This window comes from Coffea eugenioides, chromosome 8 (genome assembly GCF_003713205.1).
Source record: "Coffea eugenioides isolate CCC68of chromosome 8, Ceug_1.0, whole genome shotgun sequence".
Lineage (NCBI taxonomy): Eukaryota > Viridiplantae > Streptophyta > Magnoliopsida > Gentianales > Rubiaceae > Coffea > Coffea eugenioides.
Window position 1 is genome coordinate 24,471,996 of NC_040042.1, and position 13,712 is coordinate 24,485,707.

A 13,712-nucleotide genomic window follows, 5' to 3' on the forward strand; every position below is an offset into this window, starting at 1 on the left:
AACTTTTATTTCTTGCTTTATATCCTAAGCTAGTGGTCTTGAGGTGACCTATGAGGTAGCTGACTTGAGGATATTGCTTTATTGTTGTTGTTTATATGAATTATAGCTTGATTATGGCTTGGTAGTGGAGAGAAAGTTGGAAGAAAACCAAGAGAGGTGCTGGCCGAAATTTCTATTTTCTTGCCTTGCTTGGATTCAAATTTTGTTGCTTATTTGGCTGCTAAATTGCTTGATATATATTGTATTATGTGTGTAGAAAGTGTCTTTCGAAAATCATTTCAAGTGGTGACATAAAATTAGGGTTTTTGAAAAGGAAGAAATCTGCAAATCTGCTTTCAGTCCAGCCGCCCACTGATACTTTGTTTGAACATAACTCTTTGTACAAAAGTCAAAATCGAGTGCCGTTTATGGCATTTAAAACTAGACATTTAGAACTTTCCAACGGTATTGGAATCCCCTGCTAATTCGTTTTGAGTAAATCGTAGCGAATCGGCAAAGTGGACTGACCTGTTTTGTCTGTCTATTCGAGAGAAACTGGGAAGCTGCATCTTGTGGCTCAATTTCGACTCACTTGTGAATAGATTTTCAAAATGATGTCTTCTGATGAATTATAGAATTTTGAATTTAGTTTCTAACTCCATAAACCATTCTCAAATTGGAATTATGTAGAGTTAGATATGGTCTGATTTCAAAACTGCATCAAAGCTGGAAACTGGAAAATTGTTGGACAGGTTGCGAAAATCAGCCAACTTCAAACTATTATATCTTGTTGCTCAAAACTCCAAATTTAGTTCTACTTGTTGTGTTCGAAATTTGATTTGGAACTCTTGTTGTGTTATAAATTTTAGAAGCTGATTCACTTCCTGTGAATTTTGCCAAATTTCCAAACATTACTGAAAAACCAAGACTGGTTCTGTCCTGCCTTTATGAAACTGTAACTTTGAACTGAAATTCGAATGATTTTTGGTTGAAAACTTGGAAAAGTGTCTTCAAGGGAGTTTTAGTACTTTGAATCTAGTTTCCAATGGTATAAAGTTTTCCATTTTTGGACTTACCAAACTCAAGATCTAATTTTTCAAATATTGTCGAGTAAAGTTTAAAATTTCTGATTTCTTAAGAAATGAACATTTATGAACTTCCAACTTCCTTTTTAAATTGATGGTTGTTGATCTTGATTCTTATCTTTTGATGTTTACAAAAAAAATGGATGATACTAATATTTCTTCAAGATATACTTTCAGTTTTGAAGTTATTTGATTCCATGAACAAGTGCAATTGAAAGGGGACAAAGTATGCTGCCTGCTGTCGGACGCATAAAACAGGGCTATCGGACGTCCGACACTACCAACGGCTAGTTGACTGTTCAGCTACTTTCTATCCGTTGGAAGCATTAATGAGGCACTTTCTTGGTCCTATATAAATAGTGGTTGGTTAGACACTTCAAACAACTTTGGCACACTGAAGATACAAAAGATCTAGAGAGATTTTAGTGAGAAAATACTCTTCAAAGAAGATTTGTAGTCTTAGTGGTGTGAGGTTCTTTGTAAGCTTTTCATTTGTGAGTGAATACTTCATGAGTGTAGCTCTGTGAGGGTTGTCCTGAGGGATAGTAAAATGTCCTGACTTGACCGAGTGGAGTTCGGGGCAAGGAGGAGGTGAACCTTCCTTTGTACACAAGAGTGATTGTAATTCATCAACTTGAAGAAGTTTGGTTGAATTAATCTACAAGCTCAAGAGAAGCTGTGTGGTTAATTGGTTTGCAATTCCTTCCTTTTTATTTACTTACTGTTACGTTTATGATCTTTGTATTGTTTGTCTCTTGGTTGTTTTCGATCCTTACTGGGGAACTTATACATATTTTTATTTCTTTCCATCCATTGTTTTGTCATCATCAAAAAGGGGGAGAATGTTGATCTTGATCCCTATCTTTTAATGTTTACAAAACAAATGGATGATACTAATATTTCTTCAAGATATACTTTCAGTTTTGAAGTTATTTGATTCCATGAACAAGTGCAATTGAAAGGGGACAAAGTATGCTGCCTGCTGTCGGACGCATAAAACAGGGCTATCGGACGTCCGACACTACCAACGGCTAGTTGACTGTTCAGCTACTTTCTATCCGTTGGAAGCATTAATGAGGCACTTTCTTGGTCCTATATAAATAGTGGTTGGTTAGACACTTCAAACAACTTTGGCACACTGAAGATACAAAAGATCTAGAGAGATTTTAGTGAGAAAATACTCTTCAAAGAAGATTTGTAGTCTTAGTGGTGTGAGGTTCTTTGTAAGCTTTTCATTTGAGAGTGAATACTTCATGAGTGTAGCTCTGTGAGGGTTGTCCTGAGGGATAGTAAAATGTCCTGACTTGACCGAGTGGAGTTCGGGGCAAGGAGGAGGTGAACCTTCCTTTGTACACAAGAGTGATTGTAATTCATCAACTTGAAGAAGTTTGGTTGAATTAATCTACAAGCTCAAGAGAAGCTGTGTGGTTAATTGGTTTGCAATTCCTTCCTTTTTATTTACTTACTGTTACGTTTATGATCTTTGTATTGTTTGTCTCTTGGTTGTTTTCGATCCTTACTGGGGAACTTATACTTATTTTTATTCCTTTCCATCCATTGTTTTGTCATCATCAAAAAGGGGGAGAATGTTGATCTTGATCCCTATCTTTTGATGTTTACAAAACAAATGGATGATACTAATATTTCTTCAAGATATACTTTCAGTTTTGAAGTTATTTGATTCCATGAACAAGTGCAATTGAAAGGGGACAAAGTATGCTGCCTGCTATCGGACGCATAAAACAGGGCTATCGGACGTCCGACACTACCAACGGCTAGTTGACTGTTCAGCTACTTTCTATCCATTGGAAGCATTAATGAGGCACTTTCTTGGTCCTATATAAATAGTGGTTGGTCAGACACTTCAAACAACTTTGGCACACTGAAGATACAAAAGATCTAGAGAGATTTTAGTGAGAAAATACTCTTCAAAGAAGATTTGTAGTCTTAGTGGTGTGAGGTTCTTTGTAAACTTTTCATTTATGAGTGAATACTTCATAAGTGTAGCTCTGTGAGGGTTGTCCTGAGGGATAGTAAAACGTCCTGGCTTGACCGAGTGGAGTTCGGGGCAAGGAGGAGGTGAACCTTCCTTTGTACACAAGAGTGATTGTAATTCATCAACTTGAAGTAGCTTGTTCCAATTAATCTACAAGCTCAAGAGGAGTTGGGTAGTTAATTGGTTTGCAATCCTTTCCTTTTTATTTACTTACTGTTACATTTGTGATCTTTGCATTGTTTATGTATTTCACTTGGTTGTCTTCGATCCTTACAATGGTTCATTTTTAAACTCGATTTCATGACTGATACAAGTTCTCTTGTGACTTTAACACCTTTGTTTTTTAAACTCCATTCCCGATGGGATAAACCTTTCTTGATGTGCTTTCTTAGTTGTTAACTTTCTTGGTTTTGCGCCTCATTTTCATACTTGAGAAATGGACTTCAATTCCTAGTCTTATGCCTTTGATTTCATGAGTTTGAACTTTAAAAATAGAGCATTTTAACTCGAGTGATTCTTAGGAAATTTCTCTAGTTTTCTATCCAAAACTTGAAACCTTTAGCTTTGACAAATTTCTATGAAATGAGAGGAGTTTTGGATGAGTTTTGACTCCATTAGTTTGAAAATGTGAACACTCGTTATATTTTAAAGTTCGGATATGAGATTAGAAGTTTTGAGAGATGGCAACTATCTACCTTTTTCTCAATTTTCGTGCCAAAAGTGAAATTGGTACTTTCTTTTGGAATTGAGATTTACTTACCACGATTTGAATTAAAAATGACTTTTGAGTTCTCTTTGAGCCTTATTTCAATAATTTAGCGAGAAAAGATGATACGAACCAAGAGACACCATTGCGAACTATTCGAGTTCCCCTAAGACCCGTAACTCAAGCACGAGCTAAGAAGATGAGGGAGGAACTCCAAGGGCTTGTTCGTGAGATACAAGGCCAAGAAATTGTCCCCAAGGTCATTGAGGGACTTGAGCATGAAGGAATGAAGGTCATCCATGTAGTACACGTCAAAGAGAACTATGCGTGACCTTTCTCTAGTCACATTTGCTGTTTTAGTTAAGTCATTGTAATAAGGGCTTAATGGTCTATAGCCTTGCTTTATTTACCTAAGGGATGACCTCATAAGGTTCGGTCAAGCCCATAATTCTTAGTCTTATGGAAATGGTCAAGCCTACAATTCTTAGTCTTAGTCAAGCCCACAATTCTAGACTAGTTCCACATTATTTAGTTGTTCATCTCTATGTAAAGGCTATAAATAGCCCACACTTCCAATGATTTTAGGTATTCAATCAATAAATCAGATTTTGAGAGTTTTCTTGGTTTCTCCAAGGCTTCTTGAATACCTTAGAATTTCTCTAGGTGTTCATGACTTATCAATCTAGAATCGCACTAGGTTGTGGCGTCTTCTACCATTATACCAAGGTTTGTTAACCACGTGATTAACGGGTTGAGGTCATCCGCTCCAAACTTGGTGTCCTCTTGTCGATCCTGAAGCTAATCTTTTACGGGTTTCGTCACAAGGTTGGCGATATTCATATCAGTTGGTAATCAGAGCTAGTTAAGAGGTATCATGTTATATCCCTTTATTTATTTCCTTTTCGAGTCAAGTTGACCAAAATTCTCTTTTCATGTTCTAACTTTGCTATCCGCAATTTCCAGATTTGTTGCATCGTGTTCTTGCATTATTTTTCCAGATTTGTCGCATCATAAACTTGCATCTAGTTGTTGTTAATTGTTGTGGTTAGCCTTGTTTGGTCCAACCTTTTTTTTGTGTCTTATTCTTGATTCTTTGTTTGTGTTTATGTCTTGTTTCTATTCTGCTATATCCATTTAATTTCAGTTTTTTGTTCTATTTGATCATCCGTAGTTACTGTTCATCTGAAAAAAATTCAGTTTGTAGCAAGGGTTTTAGAGTCCTATCTAGTTGATATCTTGTGTTCTTGTTGTTTACATGCAAAATATATATATATATAGCTGGCTGACCTTACAAAATTCTTGGAAATCTGTCTTGATCAAAACTTGGGTTTCTTGAACTTATTGATTGTTTAAAACCACAATCTTGAAATTCTTGGAACTTTAGTTGAGATTCTTGAAACCAACCAAAATCTGTCTTGATCAAATCGTGAAATCTTAGATTGCTTGGAGAGGAAATCATCTTCAATTTCATATTTCTTGAATTCTGGAAATTAACATCTTGAATTCTTGAAAGAATCTTGAAGTTTCTGGGTTTTGGGAACCAAATTTTGGTAAACAACAAGGTTGCAAAATTCTAACTGCCAAAATCCTTGTCTTCACGACAACAATCTTCTTTCTTGATCAAGAACATTTAAGTCACAAAATTTGACTCTTGAAAGCCTCCAGAATTGACCATTGATAAGAAGAAGAACATTCAACCATGAAATTTGACTCTTGAAAATCAGCCTTCCTGAGCCATGAAATTTGACCCTTGAAAGCTTCCAAATTTGACCATTGATTGTGATAAATGCCCTCCTAAAAGCTGACCATCGAAATATTGGTGTCCAAGAGGCCCCAAGTCAAGTCAAATTTTTTTTTCAGCTTATTCAAGTCAAAATTTCCAACCTATTCAAGTCAAATTTTCCAACCCGTACAAGTCAAATTTTCTAGCCTTATTCCCAAAAACAACCAAATCAGTTCCAATCTTGATCTTGACCTTAGAATTCGTGGGAACCAACAAATAGGAAGATTAATCCTTGTTTCCAAAGGATTAAGAAAGAAAAGTCAACCTTGGGGTTCCAAAACAGCCCCACCGCAACATAAATTCCTTTTCCATTACCGTTGGTGAATTTCTGTCCAATCATTAATTCTGAAAATTTTCATGCATCATTAGGTCAGTTTTAAGTGTCATTCTGAATCCTTTAAGTGTCCATTTACCTACCAAAACACTGACCAGAAATGCAGCAACCAGCAGCTCAAAATTCCAGTTTTGGGTAGAGTTTTGTCTAGGATCCTTAAAATTCAACTTTGAGTCATTCATTGAGTCGTGGTTAGTCCCTTCATCTTTTCTTCTTTTTCGTTCAAAGTGCTACAATCTTGTGACCCTGGTTGGTAAGTCGATCCATACTGGAAGAAGTTCTAATTTTTTCGAGGAGTTGACTGAGAAGCCTTGAAAATACCTTGGTGAGTTCATTAGAGTGTTCAAATAAGAGAGCGAGAGTAAACACGTGCGGAAGTGTGCGAGATAAACTTTGCTTCTTTCTATTATTATCTTTTTTTACCCTATACTTCACCATGGCTAACAAGGGGGGAGCAAGCTCCCAAGCTTTTGATCTTAAACTTTTCACAGAAGCAATCAAACGCGAATTGGGACGCATGATGGACCAAAAACTTGAACTGATGCACCAACGCATTGACAGCTTAGAGTTGTCTCATGGAAGCTCCAAAGGCAGCCGTGGAAAGGCTTATGCACATGAGTCTAGCGACTCTAACTCAGACAACAACTATGAGCATAAGCAAAGTAGGTCCAAGCGTGATGCTAGACCTTCAAATGACCACATTCCGAGCATAAAGATGAAAATTCCGCCCTTCCAAGGACGATTAGACCCTGATGCCTACTTAGAGTGGGAGAAGCGGATTGAACTTGTTTTCGACTGCAATTCTTACTTAGAGGAGCAAAAGGTCAAGTTGGTCGTGGTCGAATTCACCGACTACGCCGTTGTGTGGTGGGATCAACTCTCCACTAGTCGAAGGAGGAGTCGTGAACCTATCATACAAACTTGGACGGAGCTAAGACGACTAATGAGGAAGCGTTTCGTACCAAGTCACTACTACCGTGACTTGTACCTATCATACAAATTTGGACGGAGCTAAGACGACTAATGAGGAAGCGTTTCGTACCAAGTCACTACTACTGTGACTTGTACCAAAAGCTTCAAACCCTCAACCAAGGAGCACGAAGTGTTGAAGACTATCACAAGGAGATGGAAATACTCATGCTACGGGCAGACATCATGGAGGAACGAGAAGCAACAATGGCACGCTTCTTGAACGGACTAAGGCCCGAAATCGCTGACCAAGTGGAGTTACACTACTATGTGGAACTTGGGAACTTGGTAGAAAAGACCATCAAGATTGAAAGGAGGATTAAGAGGAGGGGTTCGACTCGGAGTTACTCCAACTTTTCACCCTCTTATCCCCGAACTACACCACCAAAGAAAGAGAATAAAGGGCCAAGTAATTCCATCCCTTCAAGATCGAGACCGAATATGACTAAATGGGAGTCTAAGGCAACACCAAAGACTGTCATTGAGTTGAGCATGGGGCGAAATCGAGATATTAGATGCTTCAAATGCCAAGGTCGAGGGCATATTGCTAGCCAATGCCCGAACCAATGCACTATGATCATCTTACCCAATGGTGAGTTTCTCACCGATGATGAAGATGAGAAGGAGGAGTTGCCATCCCTTGAGGAAGAAGAGGAAGCATTGCCCGTCGATGAATGAGTTGGACTCGTTGTCAGACGAGTCTTAGCAACCCAAGTGAAAGCCGCCGACCATGCACAAAGGGAAAACATTTTCTACACCCGTTGATATATCAAAGGCAAGGTATGTAGTTTGATCATAGATGGAGGTAGTTGTACTAATGTCGCTAGTGCCTTGATGGTGGAGAAACTAGCACTACCCACTCTACGACATCCAACACCTTATCGTTTGCAATGGTTGAACGATAGTGGGAATGTTCGTGTGACCAAGCAAGTCCAAGTACCTTTCCGAATTGGAAAGTATGAGGACATGGTGTTATGCAATGTGGTCCCTATGCAAGCATGTCACATACTATTGGGGAGACCATGGCAATTTGATAAGGAAATTACATTCGATGGCATTACCAATAAATACTCCTTCAAGCAAGGCGAGAAGAGGATTATGCTTGTGCCACTCACTCCTATCCAAGTTCGTGAAGATCAAGAAAGCTTGATCAAGGAGAGTGAGCTCGAGAATAAGAAGAAAAAAATAGAAAAAGTCGAGAGCTCAACAGAAAATGATAAGGCCGAGAAAATTGAGAGGAAAAAAACATATGGTGAGCCGGTCAAAATTGAAAAGAGAGAGAAAAGGCAAAATCTATTGATAAAAGCCGATGTAGTAAGAAAAGCTTTGAGTGTTAATACACACATCTTTGTACTTTTGTGCAAAGAGGTGTTGGTTGTTGCAAGTGATCTTACTAACACTCTACCATCTAGTATTGTCTCTCTCTTACAGGATTATGAGGATGTCTTCCCCAATGAGATTCCAAATGGACTACCACCAATAAGGCGAATTGAGCATCAAATTGACTTGGTTTCAGATGCCCCACTTCCTAACAGACCAGCCTACAAAATGGGATCAGATGAGACAAAAGAGCTCCAACGCCAAATCGAAGAGCTTCTAACAAAGGGATGGGCGCGAGAAAGCTTGAGCCCCTGTGCGGTTCCTATCGTCTTGGTGTCTAAAAAGGATGGAAGTTGGCGAATGTGCACTGACTATAGGGCCATTAATACAATAATGGTAAAATATCGTTACCCTATTCTTAGACTTGATGATATGTTAGATGGCTATATGGTGCTGTGATTTTCACTAAAATTTATCTAAAAAGCGGTTATCATCAAATTAGGATGAAAAAGGGGGATGAATGGAAAACGGCCTTTAAAACCAAACATGGCTTGTACGAGTGGTTAGTTATGCCATTTGGACTAACTAATGCACCTAGTACATTCATGAGGTTGATGAACCATGTACTTTGTCCATTACTTGGAAAATTTGTAGTTGTGTATTTTGATGACATTCTGATTTATAGTAGGAGCCTAGATGAGCATGTTGAACATGTGAAGCTTGTTCTTGATGTATTTCGAAGGGGAAAGCTCTATGCTAACCTTAAGAAGTGCTCCTTTTGTACTGATCAACTTGTCTTCCTAGGCTTTGTTGTGAGTAAACAGGGAATCAAAGTGGATGAGGAGAAGGTTAAAGCAATTCGAGAATGGCCTATTCCAAGCACGGTAGGTGAGGTACGCAACTTCCATGGTCTTGCTAGTTTTTATAGACGATTTGTTAAAGATTTTAGTACCATTGCTGCACCTCTAACTACTGTAATTAAGAAAAATGAGCCATTTGTGTGGGATGATGCTCAAGAACGTGCTTTCCAAATGCTTAAACATCAACTCACACACGCACCACTACTTGCATTGCCATGCTTTGACAAGATGTTTGAAATAGAGTGTGATGCATCTGGGTGGGTATTGGAGCTGTCCTAATGCAAGAGGGCAAACTAATTGCATACTTTAGTAAAAAACTCAATGAGGCAGCTTTGAACTATTCCACTTAGGATAAGGAGTTGTACTCCTTAATCCGTGCTTTAGAAACTTAGCAACATTACTTGAGACCAAGGGAATTTGTCATACACACTGACCATGAATCGCTTAAGCACATTAAGTCATAACACAAGTTGAATAAGCGTCATATTAGGTGGATTGCATTTATTGAAACCTTCCTTTATGTGATTAAGTACAAAGTAGTGAAAACTAATGTTGTTGCTGATGCATTATCACGCCGGTACTCTTTGCTCACTCAACTTGATGCAAGGTTGTTAGGATTTGAATTAGTTAAAGAGTTATACACCGATGAGAACCCAGATTTCTCAGGTATTTATGACTCTTGTGGTTCTGCAACTCAAGGTAAATTCTACATCCTTGATGGATTTCTTTTCTACCTCAATCGACTATGTATACCTAACTGCTCTATTCGCTCTTTACTTGTTAGGGAAGCACACGGAGGTGGCTTGATGGGACACTTTGGCGTGGCTAAAACCTTTGCTATCCTTCAAGAGCACTTCCATTGACCAGGGATGAAGCGAGATGTGGAGCGAATGGTGGCTAAATGCATCACTTGTCACAAAGCTAAGTCTAAACTTCAATCCTATGACCTTTATAGTCCTTTACCTGTACCTAAGGAATCTTGGACCGACATTTCCATGGATTTTGTTTTAGGGTTGCCTAGGTCAAAGAGAGGAAATGATAGCATCTTTGTTATTGTTGACAAATTTTCAAAAATGACACATTTTATACCATGTCACAAAACAGATAATGCATCGCACATTGCTGATTTGTTTTTCAAAGAAATCATTAGATTGCATGGCATGTCTAGGACAATTGTCTCTGATAGGGATGTCAAATTTTTGAGTTACTTTTGGAAAATTTTGTGGGGAAAATTGGGTACCAAATTGCTATTTTCTACTACTAGTCACCCACAAATTGATGGCCAAACTGAGGTTGTCCATCGTACACTATCTACACTCTTGCGTGCCATCATTAGAAAAAATATTAGAACCTGGGAAGAGTGTTTACCCCCCACGTTGAGCTTGCATACAATCGCACGGTGCATAGTTCTACTCATTTTTCACCATTTGAAATAGTCTATGGTTTTAACCCTTTAACACCGCTAGACTTATCACCTTTACCTTCTTCTGAGCACATTAACATGGATGGCGCTAAACGAGCAGATTTTGTCAAGAAATTACATAAGCAGGTGCGTCTAAACATTGAGCGAAGGATGGACCAAGTTGCTCAACGGGTTAACAAGAGACGCCAACGCGTCGTATTTGAACCTGGTGATTGGGTGTGGTTACATCTATGCAAGGAAAGATTCCCAGTCCAAAGGCGCAATAAATTATTTCCCCGAGGAGATAGGCCATTTCAAGTTATCAAGCGCATCAATGATAATGCTTACAAATTCGACCTACCCGGTGAGTACATTGTGAGCTTCAATGTCTCTGATCTATCTTCTTTTCTTGCAGATGATGAAGCTGATTTGAGAACAAATCCTTATGAAGATGAGAGGGATGATACGAACCAAGAGACACCATTACGAACTATTCGAGTTCCCCTAGGACCCGTAACTCGAGCACAAGCTAAGAAGATGAGGGAGGAACTCCAAGGGCTTGTTCGTGAAATACAAGGCCAAGAAATTGTCCCCAAGGTCATTGAGGGACTTGAGCATGAAGGAATGAATATCATCCATGTAGTGCACGTCAAAGAGAACTATGTGTGACCTTTCTCTAGTCACATTTACTGTTTTAGTTAAGTCATTGTAATAAGGGCTCAATGGTCCATAGCCTTGCTTTATTTACCTAAGGGATGACCTCATAAGGTTCGGTCAAGCCCACAATTCTTAGTCTTATGGAAATAGTCAAGCCTACAATTCTTAGTCTTAGTCAAGCCTACAATTCTTGACTAGTTCCACATTATTTAGTTGTTCATTTCTATGTAAAGGCTATAAATAGCCCACACTTCCAATGGTTTTAGACATTCAATCAATAAATTAGATTTTGAGAGTTTTCTTGGTTTCTCCAAGGCTTCTTGAATACCTTAGAATTTCTCTAGGTGTTCACGACTTATCAATCTAGAATCGCACTTGGTTGTGGCGTCTTCTACCATTATACCAAGATTCGTTAACCACGTGATTAACGGGTTGAGGTCATCCGCTCCAAACTTGGTGTCCTCTTGTCGATCCTGAAGCTAATCTTTTACGGGTTTCGTCACAAGGTTAGCGACGTTCGTATCAAAAGGTTCTTTAACTTGACTTGAACTTGTGACCTTAAACCTTTATTTTTGAATCTCGATTTTTAATAAAATAAACCTTTTTGATGCATTGTTCTAGTTCTAGGTAAATGAACTTCCTTCTTTGTATGTTAAGTGGTCTAGAGTATACGTGAGTGATGGATGGTAACTGTTTCTTTAGGTGCTCAAGAGGGTTTCGAAAGGAATCCCGATGTGGACAACTGAAGGGCTTTATTTGTTCACTTGCTTTTTGAACTGGTGAGTGTCAAGTGTATGAATCGTTGCTAATTACTTGAATTGTTTCTTGTTAATTAAGTGATTTAGAATTGTCGAGATGAGTGTGCACTTTATCGCACTCGTTCTCTTTTAAGTGAATTGATAATTGCATTGTGTGAAGTGAATTGATAATTGAATTGAGTGAATTGTTGCAATTGTAATCGTCATCTGGGGATGCCCAAATTCTCATTGGCTGACCTTGCGACTCGAGTCGGCATGGACTTGGTCGAGAAGCCTGGTGAATCATGAGAAAATCATAAGGTTGATCTTTTGAGATCTTGTTTGGCATACTCGAGTAGTATCGCCCTTTTCGTGCGTGTTTGGTTACAGATCCAAGAGGGTGGAATGATGGATGGAGGTAGTAAGTGGAGTTTCTACGGACGTAATACCTACCCAATTAACGGAGTGTCATTACGTGGAGGTATTGGATCGAGCCTTGGCAAAGCAAGTGGAAATTAGCTCCTGAGAGCTCCCATATCCTTATTGATTGTGTTTTATTGTTAATTGTGAATTACCTGAATTTTCTAGCTTTATTTCCTGTGTAAGTGTTATTGTTACCTGAACTATGTGTTTACATGTTTTTCTTGGCCTCATTGAGCGTTAGCTTATCCTATTAATTTGTTTTCCTTAACAGAAACTCAGAATGACAAGATTTTTTTTGGAAAAGCATATTTGATTACCTTTTGATTAGAATTTGGATGTAAATGGTTTAGTCAACTTTGGATGGTTGTATTTTGGGAAAATTTGATGTACCTTGTGAAAACTTGTGATGTAAGATTGGAACGATTATATTAGGAAGCGACTTTTCGTTATATTGCCTTTTATTATTGGTTGATTACCTTTAAGTTTAAATTTGACTCGTATTGAGTCTTGGCGAGAGTTAGGCAGACATTTCGCTGATACCCTTAGGTTCGCCCTAGGGAGAAGTGGAGACGCCACACAATCGCAAGAACTAAAGAATGAAAGAGAAACAGTAGCCGCACATGATTGTGGACCAAGGGTCGAAGCAGGGGACCAATTGGCCACGGCGATACAACAAATGACCAATATCTTAATGTGATTGATAGAGCAACAAGGCCAAGCTCCAGTGAATCACCCTAGGAACCCTGAAATAGGAGAGGATAGGGCCCTAGAGCGGTTTCAAATGTTTTCTCCACCAAAGTTCCTTGGAAGGCCTGATTCGAAGACAACTAAGCACTGGTTGGAGGCGATGATTAATATCTTTGCGACTTTGAACTACACGGAGCAAAGACAAGTGAAATTTGCTGTATTTCAATTCGAAGGACCGGCCCGAGCATGGTGAAATGTTATTAGGGCAAAGTGGGAGAGAGAACAGACTGCATGGATTTGGGTAAAATTTATAAGGGAATTTAATCAGAAATACCTCCCACATTTGGTTCAAGAGAAGAGAGAGGACGATTTTATTAGGTTATGTCAGAGAATCGTGAGTGTGGCCGAATATGAAATGTAATTCACTAAACTGTCTAAATGTGCTCCTGAATTGGTGGTTACGGAGTGAAAGAAAGTGAGACAGTTTATATAAGGATTGAATCTAGAGATCCAAGCAGCTTTAGCGGCGGTTCAAGTTAATACTTTTACGGAAGCTCTTGAGAAAACTCAAGAATGCAAAAACACAAGTAAAAACTTTCCACGCACGCAAGAGGAGTGCACCTAGTAGTATACATGAGGAATCTAGAGAAAATGCAACGCCTTCCGAAGTAAAAAGAGCGAACCATTCACCTTGCCCACCATGGACACTAGGAACACTAGAAGAAGGTTCTACAAGAGGAAGTCAAGTGGGAAAAAGGCAACAAGAGGAAATTC